Below are 22,233 nucleotides of genomic sequence, written 5' to 3' on the forward strand. Positions count from 1 at the left end.
AGAGAAAAGGGGGCAGTCACATAAGTAGCAGTAGGGGGTCAGATAGTTAAAACTCAGCAAACATTTATCCAGTAGGCATTTAAATTAGTATTTGGAACACCAAAGTTTTGAAGCTTCTTGCTCTTAGTAAACAGAAATTTACCTTCACCATGTAATTTCAGGTGCCAAAACAGCTGTTGAAAAAGAACAGAAGCTATTTTTATACCCTGTAGTAGTTTGGAGAAATAAAATTGAGCCAAATATGTTAATGATATTGAAAGGAATTAAACATTTGGTACATAGACAGGACCTAGTAGGTTCATTTCCACATAACTGGTAATGTGCTCTGTACACTTGGGTATCTAGCTAGTTGGTGGAGCTAATTTCCTGGTCTCTATGTCATTCTGTTTCCCTTGGTTGGGCCAGTTAATCCTGTGTGTTAAGTTTAATCTCCTTCTATCTGTAGAACCATTGTGGTACCTAGCATCAAATCCCTATCTACTAGTCTAACCCTGGTTTTATGTGAGTGATATAATAACCAGATTCCATTTTGTCCCTCTCTTGTGACATGCCACCTGCCTTTTCTGGTTCTGGAGACAAGATCCCATGATCTACGACCATGCTAACCTGCCTGGAACCCTAAACTCCCAGAACGTGGAAATCTCCCAGAACTTGCCTTGAGAGTGAGCAACCTAGTAAGCATCTTCCAATGTCTGTATCCATAGTAGGGCTTGGGAGTGGTTGGAAAGGAAAGAGCAGTGGGCCCCTCTGAAAGGTGCATTTGCATAGCTTGCAGACCTTTGGTTTTGAATTTGTTTCCTTGGAATAATCTTAGAGGCAACCCTTGGTAATGGTGCTGGTGCCTGTGGGGATTCCAAGTCTAATGCTTTGAGGCATTGCTGTCTGCTTGCAGAGCTGTGTGATGCCTCTTTCCTGTCCCCTGTCTTGGTACATCTCCTCCTCCTCTGGTTTGCACTGGTATATTGATCCGTGAGACTGGGTGCATCTCCATCAAGTAAAATTACTTGATGCAATAATATGAGTCCCTGTGGTACATCAGACACTTATCGCATCTTGTTTCCTTAGCCTCTTCAGCAACTTTATCAGATTTAAAGTATTATTCTCATTTTAAGTAAGAAGAAACTCAGAGTCAAAAGTTTAAAAACCTGGCATAGGTTGCATAGCTCTTAAGTGGCAGAGTCTGAATGTGTCCTCATGATTGACCCATTCCAAGCCTATGCTTTAACTCTGATGCTGTTCCACTGTCCTTCTACATACCTTCTGTTGACTTTTTTTGTGCACCTGGCTGGCTGTGTCTTATCCATGGATCCATTTTCTCTTTGTTGGATTGAGCTTCTAAGTGTCTGGGGATTTGAGCAGCTCACCTTCTCCAAATGGGCAGATTTAGTTTCCAGTCATCTGCCGATCTGATATCACCTATCCCACCATCGATAATCACAACACACCTGGCTGAGTGCTGAGATATAACGTAATGATCTCTATTTCAATACCCAGAGATTCAATACCCGGAAAGGAGCGGGATTCCAAAGTACATTTTGACCTACGCTTTCACTTAAATAGGTCCTTTTGGCCCCTTAAAGATAGTGCATGTCTTTGTCATTTTCCAGTTCTACAATATTCCTGTCACATATGTGGAAGAATCTAGTAAATGACTTTTCTTATTTCCTATAAATAACTCCTTAAGATTCAAACACGTTAGGCAAACTTTCCCAGTTTCACAAGGGTTTCATCCAAGAGAATCATACTCCTAATCTTAATACCACATGGCTATGCAAGTTATATTATTACTGAAGGTAAAATTTCATAGGACAATAAAAGGCACCCAAAATATTAGGCAGCATTGTATGTTGTCATGAGAATGTGTTTATTGCATTAGGAAAATTCCAACAGTCCATTTGTAACTCATTGTTTGGAACTCAGTATACGTATAAATTATGTTATAAATCCTAGAAAAATTCCCAGGATAGCACGTAAAAAACTACTAAATCCATATGTGACAGTGCTAATGGTATAGGAAGAGTTCATTTCATCCAGTTCCATTAGGCAAACCATGAGTTCTAAATGTGAACATTATTTTGAGCAAATGATGCCTAAGTGAAAATTATTATTATATTTTAAACCACTTTGGATATGATACTCTCCTTGGGAGTTTTTATTGCATTTACTAAATTAATGTCCCTCCCACCCAAAAAGCTTATGTTACTTTTAAGAACATTTAAATTACATTGCCATTAGTCATGTCAAGTTTGTATTCCAACATGGTCAGGCCAGGTGACTATTCAAATGATTTGCATTGCATTTCATCTCCCATCTTTGCATCAGGCAGTGCCTTGAGGTAGATCTTTTCCACAAAAATCATCTTGCAGTTACCATGAGCACTACTATGGGGCTGGTACTGTGATCAATAGTCAAGAAGCCTTATTCATTATTTCTACAGCTGTTAGTCTTATTATTTTTTTTAATATCAGCGTCTTTTTTGCCTGTGCTGAAATAGTAACTACGTAAAAGATTCAGTAGGACAAAAAAATGCTTCAGAAGAGTTATTGGGCAGGGGATTTGCTGTGGTCAAACTCAGTAATACTATTGTATAAAGAACACTACTTTGTCAAAATGTCTGAATTTCCTCAATGGAAAAATCACACACACACACACACACACACACACACACACACACACACACAGAGGTTGACTGCATCTGCAGTTATATGAATACAGCCAACTCACCCCTAGTTTTTGAGTGCAGTGAATATATAATGTTAGGTGTAGAGATGTATACAACAAAATCTTCCAAGTAAACAGGTCAGTGTTAACATTTGTCTGAATATGCAAATTAAATGTTTTAATTTTTCTCTTGAAACACTAGGTATATATAATTGTAGAGTCTTGATTTAATATTTATTTTATTAAACTGTGTATTTTGAATTTTTATGTGAGAAATATTATCTTTAATGTGATTTTTGGATCAAGAAGTTTACCTAATCAAAATGAAGACAGATAACAAACAGAGACAACAGTGACCCTTCTGTGAAGTGTTGATCAAGTCAGATCAGCAACTCTTGATGAGTGAATTTCCCCACCTTAAAAAATGGACTTCACTTGACATATCTTTCACTGCTGGGATGGTAGAAGGATGAAATGATATAGCATATGCAATGCATTTTGAAAATAAAAGCTGAAAAAATAAGTTAAAAATATTTTATAGTTATGTCTATATTTTGTGGGCCTGCTGCAAAATAAAGATCATAATTTTAAGTGCACACATGGAAAAGTCATAATAAATGATGTCAAAAATTACTCATTGAGTGTGACGTCAGTATCATGGCAGAGTGAGCTCTTCCCTTGGACTCTCCCCCCTAAGATGCAATGGAAGGGACATTCGTATACCAACAGAGGACATTCACACAACACAAAAGATGTCTGAGAGAACCACACAGCCAAATGTCTGGAGGAAGAGGTGCTGAACCCCCTAGAGGAAGTTGAAGGAGGTAAGGAGATCTCCTTTCCTTCCCCCAATGGCAGCAACCCAGGGCACAGGCCCACCCATGGCTCTGAGAGGTGAGGGGGAGGGGAGGCCCTCTGAGGGAACAACTTCACTCTCCAAGTTCCCTCACAGCCTGTCGGAAAGCCCCACACAGAGGTGACTAAGCTACTGTGGGAATGTCTTCATCACGCCAGCACACCAGGAGAACAGATAGCAAGGGCAGAGTGAGAATGCCCCTGGGATCAAGCAGGTGAAAGAAAGCACCCCTTCCCCCACCCAGTGCTCAACCTCAGCAGGTCAGCCACAGCACCCGCACATATGATACAGAAGCAACAGCTGGGAGTGAGCGAGCCAGGGTCACAGCGGGCTCAGAATACACAGCTCTTGACCCCCACCCAGTGGCAGCAGGTGGAATCTGTGACCAGATACTATCACTATGCAGAAGCACAAATCCATGCCCTATAACAGTATCAAAAAAAATATTAATACTCCAGACCAGAAGGAAAATGACAAGCACCTAGAAATCAATCATGAAGGCAAAGAAATTTATAATCTAAATGACAGAGAATTGAAAATAGCTATAATTAAAAAAACTCAAGTTCCAAGAAAATACAGATAGACAGTTCAATGAGATGAGAAACTTCTTCACAAAGGAGATTGAAACTATAAACAAAAAGCAATCAGAAATGTTGTAGCTGAAAAACACAACAGATGAGATTAAAAAAAAAAAATCTGGATTTCCTGAATAACACACCTAATATTATGGAAGAGAGAATTAGCAGTCTGGAGGACAGAAATATAGAAATATTTCAGATGGAGAAGGACAGAGAACCAAGACTAAAAAGAAATGAAGAAATTCTCCGAGAACTATCTGACTCAATTGGAAAATGCAACATAAGGATTATAGGTATTCAAGAGGGAGAAGAGAAGGAGAATGGAGCAGAAACCTAGTTCAAAGAAATAATAAAGTGGAGACCTTCCCAAACCTGGGGAAGGAGCTGGAAATACAAGTGAAATAAGCCAATATAACTCCTAATTATATCAATGTAAAAAGACCTTCTCCAAGGCATATAGTAGTAAAGCTGGCAAAAGTCGATGACAAAGAAAAATTATTAAGGGCAGCAAGGCAGAAGAAAATAACTTACAAAGGAACCCCTATCAGGCTTTCAGTGGATTTCTCAGCAGAAACCTTACAGACTAGGAGACAGTGGAATGATATATTCAAAATTCTGAAAGACATAAACTTTCAGCCAAGAATACTCTATCCAGCAAAAGTATCCTTCAGATATGATGGAGAAATTAAAACTTTCCCAGAAAAATAAAAGCTAAGGGAGTTCCTCACCACAAGACCCTCCCCCCCCCCACAACAAGTGCTCAAGAAGGCCCTCATACCTGAAAAAAAGAGAAAGGCTTTACAAAACCTTGAGCAAGGAGATAAACATGTAGAAAAAATCAGAAAATTGCAGCTCTCTATCAGAACAGGTTAGCAAACACTTAATTGTAACATTAAAGATAAAGGGAAGGAAAACATCAGAAATAAATATAATCTCATCATTTTAACTATACTCTCACAATACAAGATGGAATAAGTTGTGACAATAATAACTTCGAAGGAGGAGAGGAAAGGGATGGAATTGGCTTAATCTAAGGAAATAAGAGGCTATCAGAAAATGGACTATCTCATCTATGAGATTTTTTAATACAAACCTCATGGTAACCACTAAACAAATAATCAGAACAGAGACACAAATGATAAATAAAGAGAAAACTGAGAAAACTGTCATAGAGAACTACCAAACTGAATTGGTAGTCCAAAATACATGGGACGAGAAACAAGGGAGATGCAGAAAAACTGGAAAATGAGTGATAAAATGGCAGCACTAAGCCCTCATGTATCAATTATGACTCTAACTATAAACATGTGGAATTCTCCAATCAAAAGACACAGAGTGGTGAGATGGATTAAAGAACAAGACCCAAAAATACACTGCCTCCAGGAAACACAGCTTTAAAGAGAAACACAGGCTCAGAGTGAAGGGATGGAAGAAGATACTCCAAGCTAATGGCAAACAAAAGAAAGCAGGAGTTGCCATACTTAGACAAAGTAGACCTAAGATAAAAAAGGCAATAAGAGGGGCCGGTCCCGTGGCCGAGTGGTTAAGTTCGTATGCTCCGCTGTGGTGGCCCAGGATTTCACCAGTTCAGATCCTGGGCACAGACATGGCACCACTCATCAAGCCACGCTGAGGTGGCATCCCACATGCTACAACTAGAAGGACCCACATCTAAAAAATATACAGCTATGTACCAGGGGGCTTTGGGGAGAAAAAGGAAAAATAAAATCTTTAAAAAAAAAAAAGGCAACGAGAGACAAAGAGGGGCAGTATGTAATGATAAAAGGGAGACTCCACCAAGAGGACATAACACTTATAAATATATATGCACCTAACACAGGAGCACCCAAGTACATAAAGCAAATTTTAACAAACCTAAAAGGAGATATGAACACCACCACAATAATAGTAGGGGACCTTAACACCACACTTACATCAATGGGTAGATCATCCAGACAGAAACTCAACAAGGAAATAGTGGATTTAAGTGAAAACTAGACCAGATGGACTTAATAGATGTATACAGAACACTCCATCCAAAAACAGCAGAATACGCTTTCTTCTCAAGTGCACATGGAACATTCTCAGGGATAGACCATATGTTGGAAAATAAGACAAGCCTCAATGAATTTAAGAAGATTGAAATCATATCAAGCATCTTTTCTGACCATAATGCTATGAAAGTAAAAATCAACTAAAAGAAAAAAGCTGGGAAAGAGACTAGTATGTGGAGATTAAACAATATGTTATTGAACAATCAATGGATTATTGAAGAAATTAAAGTAAAAATAAAAAAATATTTGGAGACAAATGAAAATGAAAATGCACCATACCAACTCATGTGTGATGCAGCAAAATTGGTCCTAAGAGGGAAATTCATAACAATACAGGCCCACCTTAACAAACAAGAGAAATCTCAAATAAGCAATCATGTTTTTTAATTTAATTTTTATTGAGTTAATGATAGTTTACATTCATGTGAAATTTCAGTTGTGCATTATTGTTTGTCAGTCGCGTTGTAGGTGCACCCCTTCACCCTTTGTGCCCACCCCCCACCCCACCTTTCCCCTGGTAGCCACTAATCTGTTCTCTTTGTCTACATTTTTAAATTCCTCATATGAGTGGAGTCATACAGAGATTATCCTTCTCTATCTGGCTTATTTCACTTAACATAATTCCCTCAAGGTCCATCCATGTTGTTGCAAATGGGACGATTTTCTTCATTTTTATGGCTGAGTAGTATTCCATTGTATATATATACCACATCTTCTTTATCCATTCATCTGTTGATGGGCACTTAGGTTGCTTCCATGTCTTGGCTATTGTGAATAATGCTGCAATGAACATTGGGGTGCATGGGACTTTTGGGATTGCTGACTTCAAGCTCTTCGGATAGATACCCAGTAGTGGGATAGCTGGATTGTATGGTAGTTCTATTTTTAATTTTTTGAGGAATCTCCATACTGTTTTCCATAGTGGCTGCACCAGTTTGCATTCCCACCAGCAGTGTATGAGGGTTCCTTTTCCTCCACAACCTCTCCAACAAATTTGTCGCTCTTGGTTTTGGATGTTTTTGCCAATCTAACGGGTGTAAGGTGATATCTTAGTGTAGTTTTGATTTGCATTTCCCTGATGATCAGCAATAATGAACATCTTTTCATGTACCTATTGACCATCTGTATATCTTCTTTGGAGAAATGTCTGTTCATGTCTCCTGCCCATTTTTTGATTGAGTTGTTTGATTTTTTGTTGCTGAGTTGTGTGAGTTCTTTATATATCATTTATTGAAGAGATTTTCCTTTCTCCATTGTAAGTTCTTAGCACCTTTGTTGAAGATTAGCTGTCCGTAGATGTGTGGTTTTATATCTTGGCTTTCTGCTCTGTTCCACTGATCTGTGTGTCTGTTTTTGTACCACTACCAGGCCATTTTGATTACTATAGATTTGTAGTATATTTTTGACGTCAGGGGTTGTGATGCCTCCAACTTTGTTCTGTTTTCTCAGGATTTCTTTGGCTATTCAGGGTCCTTTGTTGCCTCATATGAATTTTAGGATTCTTTGTTCTATTTCCGTGAAGAATGTCATTGGGATTCTGATTGGGATTGCATTGAATCTGGGGATTGCATTGAATCTGTAGATTGCTTTAGGCAGCATGGACATTTTAACTATATTTATTCTTCCAATGCATGTGCATGGAATCTCTTTCTATTTCCTTATGTCATCACCGATTTCTTCCAATAATGTCTTATACTTTTCATTGTATAGGTCTCTCACATCCTTGTTTAAATTTATTCCTAGATATTTTATTCTTTTTGTTGTGATTGTAAATGGGATTGTATTCTTGAGTTCTCTTTCTATTAGTTCATTATTAGAGTATAGAAATGCAATGGATTTTTGTAAGTTTATTTTGTACCCTGCAACTTTGCTGTAATTTTTCAGTACTTCTAATAGTTTTCCAATGGATTCTTTAGGGTTTTCTATATATAAAATCATGTCATCTGCAAACAGCAAGAATTTCATTTCTTCATTTCCTATTTCAATTTCTTTTATTTCTTTTTCTTGCCTAATTGCTCTGGCCAAAACCTCCAGTACTATGTTGAATAAGAGTGGTGAGAGTGAGCACCCTTGTCTTCTTCCTGCTCTCAGAGGGCTGGCTTTCAGTTTTTGCCCATTGAGTATGATGTTGGCTGTGGGTTTGTCATATATGGCCTTTATCATGTTGAGGTACTTTCCTTCTATACCCATTTTATCGAGAGTTTTATCATAAATGGCTGTTGGGTCTTGTCAAATGCTTTCTCTGTGTCTATTGAGATGATCATGTGGTTTTTATTCCTCATTTTGTTAATGTGGTGTCCTTGGTATAAATCCCACTTGATCATGGTGTATGATCTTTTTAATGTAGTGCTGTATTCAGTTTGCCAATATTTTGTTCAGGACTTTTGCATCTATGTTCATCAGATATATTGGCCTGTAATTTTCCTTCTTTGTGTTGTTCTTGTCTGCCTTTTGGATCAGGGTGTTGTCGGCCTCGTAGAATGAGTTAGAAACTGCTCCGTCTTTTCAATTTTTTGGAATAGTTTGAGAAGGATAGGTATTAAATCTTCTTTGAATGTTTGGTAGAATTCTCCAGAGAAGCCATCTGGTCCTGGACTTTTATTTTTTGGGAGGTTTTTGATTACTGTTTCAAACTCTTTGCTTGTGATTGGTCTATTCATATTCTCTATTTCTTCTTGATTCAGTTTTGGGAGGTTGTATGAGTCTAAGAATTTATCCATTTCTCCTAGATTGTCCAATTTGTTGGCATATAGTTTTTCATTGTATTCTCTTATAATCCTTTGTATTCTGTGCTATCTGTTGTAATTTCTCCTCTTGCACTTCTAATTTTATTTATTTGAGCCTTCTCTCATTTGTTCTCAGTGAGTCTGGCTAAAGCTTGTCAATTTTGTTTATCTTCTCAAAGAATGAGCTCTTTGTTTCATTCATCCTTTCTACCATTTTTGTTTGTTTGTTTCAATTTCATTTATTTATGCTTTAATTTTTATTATTTCCCTCCTTATGCTGACTTTGGGCTTTGTTTCTTTGTCTTTTTCTAATTCTGTTAGGTGTAGTTTAAGATTGCTTATTTGAGGAGTGATGTCGGTGACATGATGGAGTGAGCTCACCTGGGACTTTCTCCCCTCCAAATTACAACCAAAAGGAGTAACTGCCTTCCAACCAAAAAAAATCCTAATAACAGAAATCGTCAGAGACCCACAGCAGCCAAATGACAGAGGATGGAGAGGCTGGAGCCGTCCTTGGAGGAGCTGGAATGTGGTAAGAGAGAACTTCGCTCCCTCCCCTAGAGACTGGGGTCGCTGCTGTGGGTGAGGGAAGGTGCAGGGGAGGGGCCGTGCATCCATGGGATCGTCCAGGACTCCCGCAGACCCGTGCAGCACAAATCCTCTAACGGGGGAAAGCTTTCGTGTGGGGGGACCCCATCAAGCTAGGGCCCCAGTAAACCAGAGAGCGAGAGCTGATCGGAATCCAGGTCTGCACGCGAGAGAAAGTGCCCCTTCTCCCCCAACCCATGCTGTGTGCCGCCATCATAGCTGAAAGAAGAGGGCTCAGAACACACTGCTCTTGACTCCCATCTAGTAGTGACAGGCTGTAACTGCAACTGAATAATAGCATTATGCACCAAAACCACTCCTCTACCATCCAGCAATTTATAAAAGCTCCAGACCAAAAGGAAAACAATGAAAACACAGAATTATGTCCTGAAGACTTGGAAGTAGGTAAACTAAATGACAATGAATTCAGAGTAGCTATCATCAAAAAACTCAATGACGTAAAGGGAAATATAGAGAAACAAGTCAATGAGTTCTGGAGTTACTTCACAAAAGAGATTGAAACTATAAAGAAGAATCAATTAGAAATACTATTAAAATTCTAAAGAAATACTAAATTTGCCTTGCAAAAAATGCTATCATATCTTTATCCTCCAAGATTGCTTGTTACAGAAAAGAAAATACTCTGAAAGTTTAACTGTTCATTGACACCAAATTATTCTTTGAATTTCTCTTCAACTTGACTTCAACGGAGATGTTGAAAGAAAATTAACTTACATTTTTTTGTATGCTTTCACCATGCAAAATATAGGCATAATCCAAATGAGAAAAATAAGCATATATTTGCATTGTATCGAGTTAATTTTCACACGCAATACTATACGTTAAAACACTTAGGAAAGCGTGTACAATTTCCTTTTAAAGTCTGATGCTTTAAGCTTTGAAGTGACAATGTTTCAACATCTAAACAACTACAGGAGTATCAAAATCATTTTTCACTTTCTTACAGTCACATTATCATATTGGGTCCTTCATATATTCCAGGGGTCAGCAAATGGCAGTCGTTTGCCAAATTCAGTCCACTGCTCATTTTTTTAAATAAAGTTTTATTGGAACACCTCCAAGCTCAGTCATTTACATATTGTCTATACCTGCTTTTTGCAGCAATGGCAGAGTTGAATAGCTGCCCTGCAAAGACAAACATATTTACTATATCACCATTTGCTGAAAATGTTTGCAGATGCCTGGTATGTATCGATTTATATCATTTTTCTAGGAACTTTAACACACACAGGAAATGTATAAGAGAAGTACAGCTGATTTATTAAGGTGAAGACTTTACTAATGGTGGTACTGTAACTTTGTTTTGAGTTCTGCTAAAGAAAGTTCAAAAAGTATATTCATGGTTGGCTGTGAGAAAACTAAACTTAAACCATTTTTACACAATATGTATCAGTGTCCCTTTCACAACGATTTGATTTTAGATGCTAACAGTGCTCTAGTGTATAATGCTAAAGCTGTTTTTAAAAAATCATTTTACTGCAATTAAAATTTTATTATACTTAGTATGAAGATGTGCCAGCCAAAAAACTATTGTATTAAAAATAGAGTTTTAAAGATACAATGGATCTGAGACACAACCTGATCCTTTTTTTCAAGAGAGGAAAACATGCTAGAGAAATTAAATTTTTTTCTCACAATCATACTGTGATTAAATAACAGAACTGAATTTAAATCTTGTGTCAACTACTATTTCCATTTCTTTGCCTCTGAACCCACCTGAACATATTCCTGGAAAAAATATGAAAATAGTTCACTATTGTTCCAACTGTCCTTGAAACCAATTTGAGGGTCTATGGACAAGTTTTTGGTATTTGGCTGATTTTCAGCCATGTTGTTTCTTATTATCTTTTTGTCTTCGTTTTGATGATAGTCTAAAGATTAATGAAGTATGTCCTGCATCCTCAAGATGGGTAATTTTATGTAAGACTCATTATGAAGTCTCAATACCTTTGTCTGTGTTTACAGTTGCCTTGACACCAAGTAGTACCCTTTGCTTATGTCAAGTAATGAGAAAAGAAGAGAGATGGGCTAGGTATATAAATGATGTGTTTATCCCAGTGAATACCAAATGACCTCAACATAGGTTGTGTGGGTGAACTTTGTTCTTCCAAAAAGAGAGAAGCATGCACGTGTGGTGAGTATGGGGGCATTGCAGTTGAGTGTGTCACTCTGCAGTTGGGTATGCCAAATGCAACATACTTGCACATGGCTGCCTGTTCCACCGTTATGTTCTAAGCAACCAATTAGTTTCAGCAATGCAGCAGCTTCTATCACATTAAATTAACAGTAATTTGGATTTTATTGGTTTTGTTGCTTTTGATTTGTAAATTTGGTTTGTTTTATTGTTGTATAATGCTAAAGATGCAGGAGTTTATAATCAGTTTATGTTTGCATATTTTTACATAACATAAAGATGATGTTGATGATATCTTGATGAAGATGATAAATTAAGTCAATGCTGGAAATCAAGGAGAACTTTATTTTTTTTTCATTGTTATTATTTTCTTAAGACTATTTTTTTAGAGCAGTTTTAGGTTCACAGAAAAATTGAGGAGAAGGTACAGAGATTTCCCATATACCCACTGCCTCCACACATACACAGCATCCCCCAATATCAACATCCCTACCAGAGTGAGACATGTTACAATTGATGAACCTACATTGGCATGCCAGAATCACCCAAAGTCAATAGTTTACATTACAGTTCACCCTTGGTGTTGTACATTCTGTGGATTTGAGCAATGTATAATGACATGTTTCTATTATTGTAGAATCATACAAAATGGTTTCCCTGCCTTAAAATTCCTCTGTGCTTCTCCTATTCCTCCCTCTCCTCCTCCACAATTCCCTGGCAACTACTGGTATTTTTACTGTCTCTATAGTTTTGCCTTTTACAGAATGCTATAGTTGGAATCACATTGGCTTCTTGCACTTAGTAATATCCACTTAAGCCTCCTCTGTGTCTTTTCATGGCTTGAAGGCTCATTTCTTTTTAGTGCTGAGTAATAGTCCATCGTCTCCTGTACCACAGTTTATTTATCCCTTCACCCACTGAAGACATCTTGGTCATTGTTTTGTTTTGTTTTGTTTTTACTTAGAAAAAATTTTTAACTGAGGTAACATATACCTAGCATAAAATTTGCCATTTTAACCATTTTTAAATGTACTTTCAGTGGCATTAAGTACATTTACATTGTGTGCAACCATCACCACCATCCACCTCCAGAACTTTTTCATCTTGCAAAACTGCAACTCTGTCCCCATTAAACAACAACTCCCCACTCTCTCCTCCCTTGGGCCCCTGGTAACCACCATTCCTCTTTCTGTCTCTGCAAATTTGACTACCCCAGGTATCTCATGTGAGTACAGTCAGACAATATTCAGCCTTTGGTGACTGGCTTATTTCCTTTAGCATCACCTTCCTTTTGGAGGCCGTCTATGCAGTATGCAAATGTGGGAATGTCTACAGGAGCCCAGAAAGAATTTTCACCTGGCTCTTCTCCCTTGCCTTTTGTCAGACACTCACAGAAAGTTGTGACTGCCTGAGACAGAGGCTTGCTCTTGTGACAGGCGCATGTATTTTATTTGCCCAGTGATTTGTGGGGAGACAGTAGTCAAGGCGTCCCTCCCTTGCTGTTTAATTTAGCATGAGAGGTGTGGCTGCTGAAACTTAGCCACCAGTCAGGGTGGGCTATCAAAAGGTCAGATTTCACATCCATGGGGTAAATTGCCACATGCCTTTGTTGTATCAGCCTTCAGCTGGGCTTGGCAATTGACTATCAGTAGCAGGCAAACTGTCTACTCCAGCTGCCGAAGATGGGTGGGCTCCCTTGTGCTGAGCCTGGGCTTGTTAGAGAAGCCTAATGCGATGTACTGCCAAGGGATGTAGTGCTGACAGAGAGCAGTGAATTCTTCCAGCGGACATCCCTTCCAGGATATTCTGGACACTCATGTCCGCTGACCCTTTATCACAAATGATAATAATGACGGCCATGCTGGCAATGATGATTTCCATTTTCTAGAAGAAAGGATACAATTGGATTTGTCTCCCCCACCGTAGATGCATGCTTTTCTCTGTAGACTACTAGAGTTCATTCAAAGAGCATGTGGTGAGGTCATTCACCAGGATAAACACATCATTCAAGTAACTGGCCCATCCCTCTTCTTTTCTCATCACCTTGAAACAATGCCAAGGTGATTGTACACACTGACAAGGGCCAGGTACTGAATCCTCATGATGGGTCTTGCTTAAGCTGTGTTTACTTCAATAAACCTTAATTAAGATGAAAGAAGAAAAGTCACCTTCGTTATGATTTTTTTCCCTGCTGTAAGCCGATTTCTTTCTGAATACTATGAAAGTCAACGTTTATTCCCCAATGATTCACATAGAAAATTTTGGAATTATTTCTGACCTTTTTTCTCTTTAAGCTCTCTTAGCCAGTTATTCACCAAGTCCCTAAGAGTCTTCCTGCTCAGTTTATCTTGTTTTGATCACTCTATTCCTTTTCATTACCCATATCCTAATCTTTTTGTTGGGCTTTGGCAAGAGCATCCTAGTCCGTATCCTATTCCATCCCAAACCCCCACCAGTGAGCTACTAATGGGTTGGTTGTACTAGGTATACTCTGCTCAAAACTTCCAGTGGTCCCATATTGTAACAGATAATATTTAAATTCCTTAGCCTTCAAGACCCTATAAAATGGAGCCACAATGAGAATTTCTGTTACCTACCACAAGAATCCACCTATGTGATTTTTATACTTCAGCTTTCCCATATCCAAAGCTATCACCTCAGGAAAATTCATTGCCTCCTGATTCTTTAGTGTTATCTCAATGCTCTGCCTCAAGCCCCTTCCTTCCTTTTCAGTCTCATCTCATGCCAACTTCTCTCTTGTTCTCCACCCACCAACACCACGCTCTTCTTTTGTATCTAAACAAACATAGTCTTTCACTTCTTAACACTCTTTGCAGGTAGCATTTCTGCTGCCTGAAAAGGCTTCCCACAACCCCTGCAGATGGCTATATGAATACTGTCCCCTTATCCTTCAGTTCATGTATGAATTGTCCTTTCTTTGGAGAACTTGTGGGCTCTATTTAAATTAACTCATTTTGTTTCTCCTCACGGCATTGCCATTTGTAACTCCTTGGCCTTTCCTGGGACATAATTATTTTGTCTGCTAATATTTTTTTTCTTTTTCCCTCTAGAAGGCAAGCTCTCTGTATGTCCAACTCCCAACACAGTTCCTAGCACATGATTGGTAATTGATAAATAGATGGAAGTGAATTAAGGAATAAATGGATGTCTTTCCTTTCTCCATTTTCCCTATGTGGAAAACCAACAGTCCTCCCATATTATAAAAACTCTTTTTATCCCTCAAAGTTGCTTCTTTTCTGTGTAGCCTTCAGAGTCACTTCAGATTCACAAGATGCTTCCTCTGTCAAACATGCTCTGGCTTGCCTGGCAGGAACTGACAAGCGCCATGACTAGTACACTTCTGATTTTATAAATATATTTGGAGGGCCTGGCACAAGGAATCTTTTCAATACAGTTGTTATTGTTCCAATTGCCTGGCCCAAGAACTTCAACGCAATAAGTATTTAATAAAGATAGTCAAATTGATTAGTTGACTAAAAGTGTTGAGATCCAACTTAGAAAGAAGACAAAACTTCTCTTCCTCAGCTAAAATTTTTGAGGCAGTTGAAGCAAATGTTTATAGAAAGCTCAAGGCTTCATCTTCTTAACTGGCTGTCTCTTAAAATGGGATAGAATCACAGGAACAGAGTGAATTTACTGTTTCTTTAGAGAGATCCATATTTTACTCAGGTTGCAGAAGTCTTATCTCAGTGATACTTTTGAAGTGATGGCAAGAATGGCTGGAGCCATCTGGGGCTCTTTTCACTGATAGTAATGGATAGAGGAGAAAAGAACCAGGGAGAAATTAATAAGGTATCTTTGCAAAGGCCAAATTTTCTAGTTTCTGGACTGTTAGCTCTTTTACGATCTTTCCTCACTATTACTATACTGGGGTAAACGCTAAGTAGCTATGACAAAGAGATAGCGTATCACAGTGAATCAAAAAGATAGACATGTGTTTCTCTCTCATGGGTCCGGAGTCTGAAGGCAGATTTGGCTCTAAGTTTCATCCAAGCCCCCCAGTAAAGCAGGAGACTCTCAGCTTCATCACATGGCTCCCAGTGCCATTCTGGGTATCACAAATTTTAGCCAGTAAGAAAGAAAAGGGAGAGAGTCCAGCACAAGCACCCATATGGACCCAGAAGTTTCATGCAATGATTCTGTTCACATCCCAATTCTGAGAACTCGGTACAGAGAACACCTGGACCTAGACACTAGGAATAAAGTGTACAGTGACCTTAACCATAGAACAAAAGAAGGAAAAAATTAGGGAAACATCCAGAAGTCAGCCAAAGTCCAGTCTTCTATGCACCTAAATATATGCTTATTGCTTACTTTCCATAGAAACACCTGGACTCCGTTCTCAGGGGAGACAACCAAAAGTCTCATACAGAGAGAGCATCCAGCTCAAAATACAGAGTCTTGAGGGAAGTATAGTTTTTTTCTTCAGATCCATACGAGGCTCCTCATCACACACTTTTTAATTTAAAAATTCAAAGTCAAGTTCCCTGCCCTCTTACATATAAAATGTCAGTGTGGTAGTAACAGGGTACGTATGGATGGATATCTTCCATTCTGCAAAGGGAAGAATAAGAAGCAGATATAATTAACAGATACATAGCAGTCACGAAATCTTACTCGATAGCCATGCTTCTGGCAGTGGCTTGGCTGCGTTGCTCTCTGGGGGCATATCCCTGTTCATTATTCTCCTTGGCTGTGTATAAAATGGATGTTGGGCATTACACCTTACTTGGGTTACTGTAGATCCTTAAAAACTTTTCTTTCTGATATTCCGATGAGAGTTTTTGTAGGTATATTTTTGTAGGACAGGCTTGTAGTTTCATTAAAAATACAAATTCCTCAAAAACTTAGTACACTTCCAATTTATTTACTACCCAGTAGGTTCATGTGTCATTCCCCAAATTGTTTTCTGGAAAAAGATCTCAAGTCTGCCTCACACTTAGTTTAATCCAAGATTTTCTCATCTTAATTCTGTCTACCTTGAGGTCATCTAATATATTAGGTGACATTGTGAATCAGATCATTGCCTTGGGCTTAGTCTCTTTATTTGCCTGAGATGGCTTAATATGGCCTTTGAGAAAGGCTTTGAACACCATTTGTAACTCCTGTTGGTGGAGGACAGAAACAGTTTTCTTTTTCTTAATGACCTCAATTTCTGACCTCCCTATTTTCTTACATCTCTGCTTGCAAATTGGCCAATTATTGCCTAAGTTAATCTCCTTTTTTGTAATGCCTTAGTAAAAGCAGTTAGGGACAGTGAACACAAGAACCTTCGGGCTTTTTCCATTCACATCCTGCAAAAATTACCGACTCCATCTTTCAATTTCTCATGTGACAAATTTACCAAATATTTTCAAGGTTTGTCCAGGGTCATCAACTTTCTATCCTAAAATATGAATTTCCTTGCTGCCTACTATCAAAATAATAAGCCAATGCCACTTTTGTTGTTGTTGCCTAGCACCGTACTTGTTGTATCAATTTCCATATGTGATAGTTTTACTAAATTCTAATAGAGTACCTTGCTATATGCCTAATAAATACTATGAAATCTAAGCATTTTAAAGAAAGTTATTGTATAATACTGGACTAGTTCTTGGAAAAAGTTGGGAAAATCTTGCTGATCCCATCAAATGCTGTTGACCTTTACAGCAAGTAGCTGGATTTGTTTATCTTTGAAATATCCTGCCAGGGCAGCTGAAAGTTTGTTGAAACAAGCCAGTACTTTTAGCCAAAGAATCAGAGGCCATTAGTAGAGCAGAGATGGGATGGAAGGTATAAGAGTTAGTTGAAAATCGTCAGCAATAGTGCTACCCAAATTGTAGAAGTTGTAAAATGATGGCCAGAGTGTACAGGTCTTGCTCTGAGGAATGGTTTAGTTGATGTATAAAGGCGTAGGCACAATTTGTTTGGTATTGGGGAGCATATCCATAAAATTTCCATGTGGAAATAGCCTGTTACCACTGAACTGTACTCAGATTCTTGGATTACTTTGGGGAAAACGGAGAATTCCTCTACAAATGAGTGCCCTGCATGAGTTTCAGATTTGTTACATCTTTCCTATTGAGGTGCTGCAGAAGATTTTTTACTTCTGGTTATTGAAATAGAAAGTAATCACAAACATATGATTTCCAATGTGAATTTCAAATAATTTTAAAGATTAGTCATAAAAGAAATTTATCATCATCATATTACTTTGTGGTAACTGGCATTATCCAAAAACAGACAAATATTTTCTAAATGAAAAATGCATCTCTTCAGTTTTCCAAAGGGAATAATTTATTTATACTATAAGAAAGGGTCTTGCTTTTCTTCTTTTTAAATTCTAATATTGGGCTGATTTTTTTCTCTTTTCTATGTCTAAAGTTCTTAAGAATTGACCATAATATTTATTTCAAAGGTCATTACGGCAACTGTCCAGCCAGAATGGCTATTATTCTTTCTTATATGTTCCAAATTGACTCTGTGATGTGAATTTATGGGTTATTTAGTTTGTTTTGGACACAATTTTATAATAATGGGAGCATAAGCCTATTTTTAACTGTGCTTTTTGATTTTGGAAATTTTCCATCCTATCTTGACATTTTGAGATGGATTTTAATAACTTACATGTGTAAACAGTAAAAAATATAATCCATTTGTGACTACCTAGAATACTTTCAGGCACAAAGGAGGTGTTGATGGGAGAATGAAGTTTCCTTTCTATTCTCTTTGCATTTTCACAAGGAATAATTAGCACAAAACTCCTGGTCTCTCTGCCCCTCACTCCCTCGTCCTCATATGCCTATGTGACTTTGGGACGAGGAGTTCGCGGTACATAACTCTGCTTCTTCCCTCCTTCACTTGCCTTCTGGGAGGCAGCCCGCCCAGTGAGAGCATGTGTCCCGGTCTGGTCCTCTGTGACCTCAATCCCCATACGTTATGGGAGGGGGATCTGGGATCCTTTAGCACTGTCCTTCATTGAGAGGGGAAATGAAATCTTCTGGGATTTGGCTTTAGCCCATTGTTGATAAACATCAAACACATGTCTTCTAATCTAGCTTTGACCGATGATAAAGGTGATATTTAGCCATCTACCTGCCTTACTACTTTGCAAAAAAAAAAAAAAAGTGAAGTGAGCTGAGAAAGCTCTAATACTAAACTCTGGCTCTTTATTGGGGAACCCTGACAAATAGAAATGATGTGGGGAACTCATCAACAGAAGATATTGAAGCTTCAAGTGGGAGTTGGGCTCAAGGCTTCTGGCTTTAGGATTACCAAATGGGTTTCTAGAATTGAAATTTTCCCTTTGGTGTGTCACTCTCGTTTTGGCCATATTGACAAGAGAGAAGAAAATGTTTTCGTAATGATAGGTTATCTTAGGCAAAGTCAGCCTCCAGGAGGACACCAGCTAAGCACACTTGTGTGGGACCCAGCGAAGATGTCGGCCTTAGGGTGCAGGTAGAGGTGGCTTGACCTTGAATCACACAGGCCCTGGATGTACAAAGACCTTCACAGCTACTGGGCAGCTTGAAGACTTCTAAGGCATCATATATGAGGAAAGGTCTTGATTCAAGGAAAACATATTGTTTTAATTTTCGTATTCAGCATTTTCAGATATCAGGGGGCAGGCATTGGCAATCATTTGCCTTTTTAAAAAAAAATATGGTGTTTTATAGCCAGGGTTTCATGGTTTCATGCCAGGACTTTAAATTGTACCTAAGTTCCGTGCATGTGGGGGAGCATAAGTATGTGAAGTTTGAGCTTTAAAAACTGTTAATATCAAGCTGATATTGGCCAGAAGGAAAAGAAATGAGGGGAGCAAATTCTATTGCATTTAAAGTTATTCTTAACTGCAGTCCCCTGAGGAAGGTGTGGAGGGCTGATCTCTTGGATTCATGTCTTCAGGCTATTAAGAGTCTCCTAGCAAGATGTGGGCTAAGTTGGCTTTGGACCTGAATATTATTGAAGCTCATAAAATGGCCTAGGTGTCAGAACCCAGTGGGATATGATTTAAATTTCTAGGATTGTGTCAAATTTAGGAAAATGTCTAGCAAGTGTCTTTTGTGTATGTGCTGTAAGATTGAAAGACATTTCCACAGATGAACTTCTGTCCATTTAAAACCTGTTCCTCCTGCACTTTAGACATACCTGCAGTGTAGGGACCCATAGAATATTTTCCTGTAGAGAGAGGGCTGCTGATCTGTCACCTTTGTGTCATGTCCCCAAGAGAATCAGCACAGTAGGTGGTGAGAGATTTCCTGGAAGCCATTCCTATACAAAGATGTTACAGTAGGGAGAATAATGGCCTCCAAAGATGTCCCTGTCCTAATGCCCAGAGCCTGTGAGTATGTTATCCAAATGGCAAAAGGGACTTTGCAGATGTGATTAAGTTAAGGACCTTGAGATGGGGAGATGATCCTGGATTATCCATGTGGGCCCAGTGTCATCACAAGGGTACTTATAAGAGGGACACGGAGGGTCAGAGTCAGAGCAGGAGATGTGAGGATGGAAGCGGTATTGGAATGATGTGGGGTCACTAGACGAGGAATGTGGGCAGCTTCTAGAAGCTGGAAAAGGCAAGGAGATGGATTCTTCCCTAGAGCCTCCAGAAGGGATGCAGCCCTGCCAAACCATTTTGGACTTCTGACATCCAGAACTGTCAGATAATAAATTTGTGCTGCTTTATGTCACCATTTGTGATAATTTGTTACAGCAGTAATAGGAAACTAATAGTATTGGCTAGCAGTAACTTAACTGTAGAAAAATTGCTGATATCATAAAAAATTCCACTAAGCTGAAACTAAATGTTACCCCAACTCATCCATCTCTTAACATGATCCCAAAATGCACTTGGAGAATCCAACCCTATCTGATATCAAGGATAGTATGGGAGAGAAGTTGGGAGTAAAGACACATAGAGATCATAGCTAATTGCAGGAAAAGTATCTTACTTTTGCAAATGTTGCAATAACAAATGGCCGTGTAAACTGAACCAAATTATTAGAGCCTGGGGCCAGGATTAGGGTAAGCCACTCAAGTCCAAGGTCCAATCCTGTCCTCATTTAAAATTTTTATATTTTGTTCATTGTGGGATTTTTTTTGCATTAATTTAGTTTTTTAAAAAAATAATGCATTAAAATATTATTTATCCTGATTATTTACTTTTTTGGCCCTCCCTTAAATTTTATGCACAGAGTACCTCATTCCCTCCACTAAGGAAGTGACGGCAGAACCTCAGATTTATCAGCCTCACAGTAAATCCAGCTCTGCACCAGTGAATGATGTGGGAATAAAGAGAAGCACCTCCATCCTAGATAGATTTTTAGGCCTAAGCATTTCTGTAGCAAGAGGCAATGACAGCAGCTACTGGGACAAAAGATTCAACAGGTTGACTCCCCTGAAGGCAGCCTTTGGTTCCAGGAGCATGGGGCTCCGAAGAATTGGAAAGGTGGCGAAATGTTGGCAGGGAAGAGGGTCATGACTGGCTTGGCACTTCCATTAATTTGAAAATTGTACAAGATGGATGTCTCAAATGCTGCACCCTGAGAGAAAGAGCACACCATCAGAGTTTGAGTATGATGACAAGATTCTTGTGTATGTCACTCAGGATACTAAAGACAAGGGAGTGATACTATTTCTTTCATGTGTGGACTCCTCCATCTCATTCAGTGTACCGTACACGGCACACATTGTGGAAGACCCTTCGTGCCCCAGTTAAACTCTTGTTGGGTATCACTCCCGGTGAAATTTGAGTGCATTGATAGTAGGCTATGTACATCCCAGTGAGACTGAAACCAGACCGATGGTCTACATCTCTCGCCTTCTGTCTGACACCTCAGTGTCTCTGCCCTCGTAGTAGCAGTCATATCCACACCTGATGAACCACCCACCACAGGTTCTCTGCGACACAGAGAAGAGGAGTGATGTGCGTACTTGGTGGGTTGGGATAAAGAAGTGGGTCTGGGTAGTGTTCTCCCTTCTTCCATTCCCGTCTGTTATTAGAGGCAGCAACCCCCCAGAGAGCACATATTCTGGCATGCCCTCCCCACCATGGTTCCACAGGGCCACACCCCTCCTCGGGAGGCTGGAGGTGGAGGTCTGGTTTGGGAGGTTGACTAGGAGGAAACCCATTTTTCTGCCTTTCAATCTAACTTTTATCAGGCACAAATTGTATATTTTTATTCCCTTTTGCTTGACTTCTCTATCCATCTCTCAATTGTTTCCAAATTCAGGTAAGAAAAAGCTGATGTCAATTTGTAGGTCCTGTCAATCCCCAACAGTGGATGATCAATAAATCTTTGCTGAATAAATAAACAGTCTCATTTTTATGATTGGCCTCAATTTCATGTGTTTGGGTAGTTTCAAGAAAGTATGAATCATTTAGCTAAGTTTACCACGGGGAGAGAAATACTGTATATACATTACTAATCTTGAGTATATCTTATATCCAAATTTGATTAACTATATTTTTTGATGAATACAGTAAAACCACTTATACATCTTATTCCTTTCTTTAAGAAATATAATTGTTTTTCTGCATCCTGTTATAGTTTGTGTGTGTGTATGTGTGTGCTGGTAGGGGGCAGAAGCCAGACTGTGTAATGAAGATCTTTTA

The 22,233-nt window shown here is 38.8% G+C and overlaps 1 long non-coding RNA gene across 1 annotated transcript; it reads left to right on the forward strand.

The window, feature by feature from the left end:
- Positions 1-537: 537 nt before the first annotated feature.
- Positions 538-21,922, forward strand: LOC123284947 (uncharacterized). Its single transcript, XR_006526345.2, has 4 exons — positions 538-674; positions 9,197-9,407; positions 10,586-10,668; positions 20,813-21,922. It is a non-coding gene; the product is annotated as an uncharacterized lncRNA (long non-coding RNA).
- Positions 21,923-22,233: the final 311 nt, after the last annotated feature.

Source organism: Equus asinus, chromosome X (assembly GCF_041296235.1).
Source record: "Equus asinus isolate D_3611 breed Donkey chromosome X, EquAss-T2T_v2, whole genome shotgun sequence".
Taxonomy (NCBI): domain Eukaryota; kingdom Metazoa; phylum Chordata; class Mammalia; order Perissodactyla; family Equidae; genus Equus; species Equus asinus.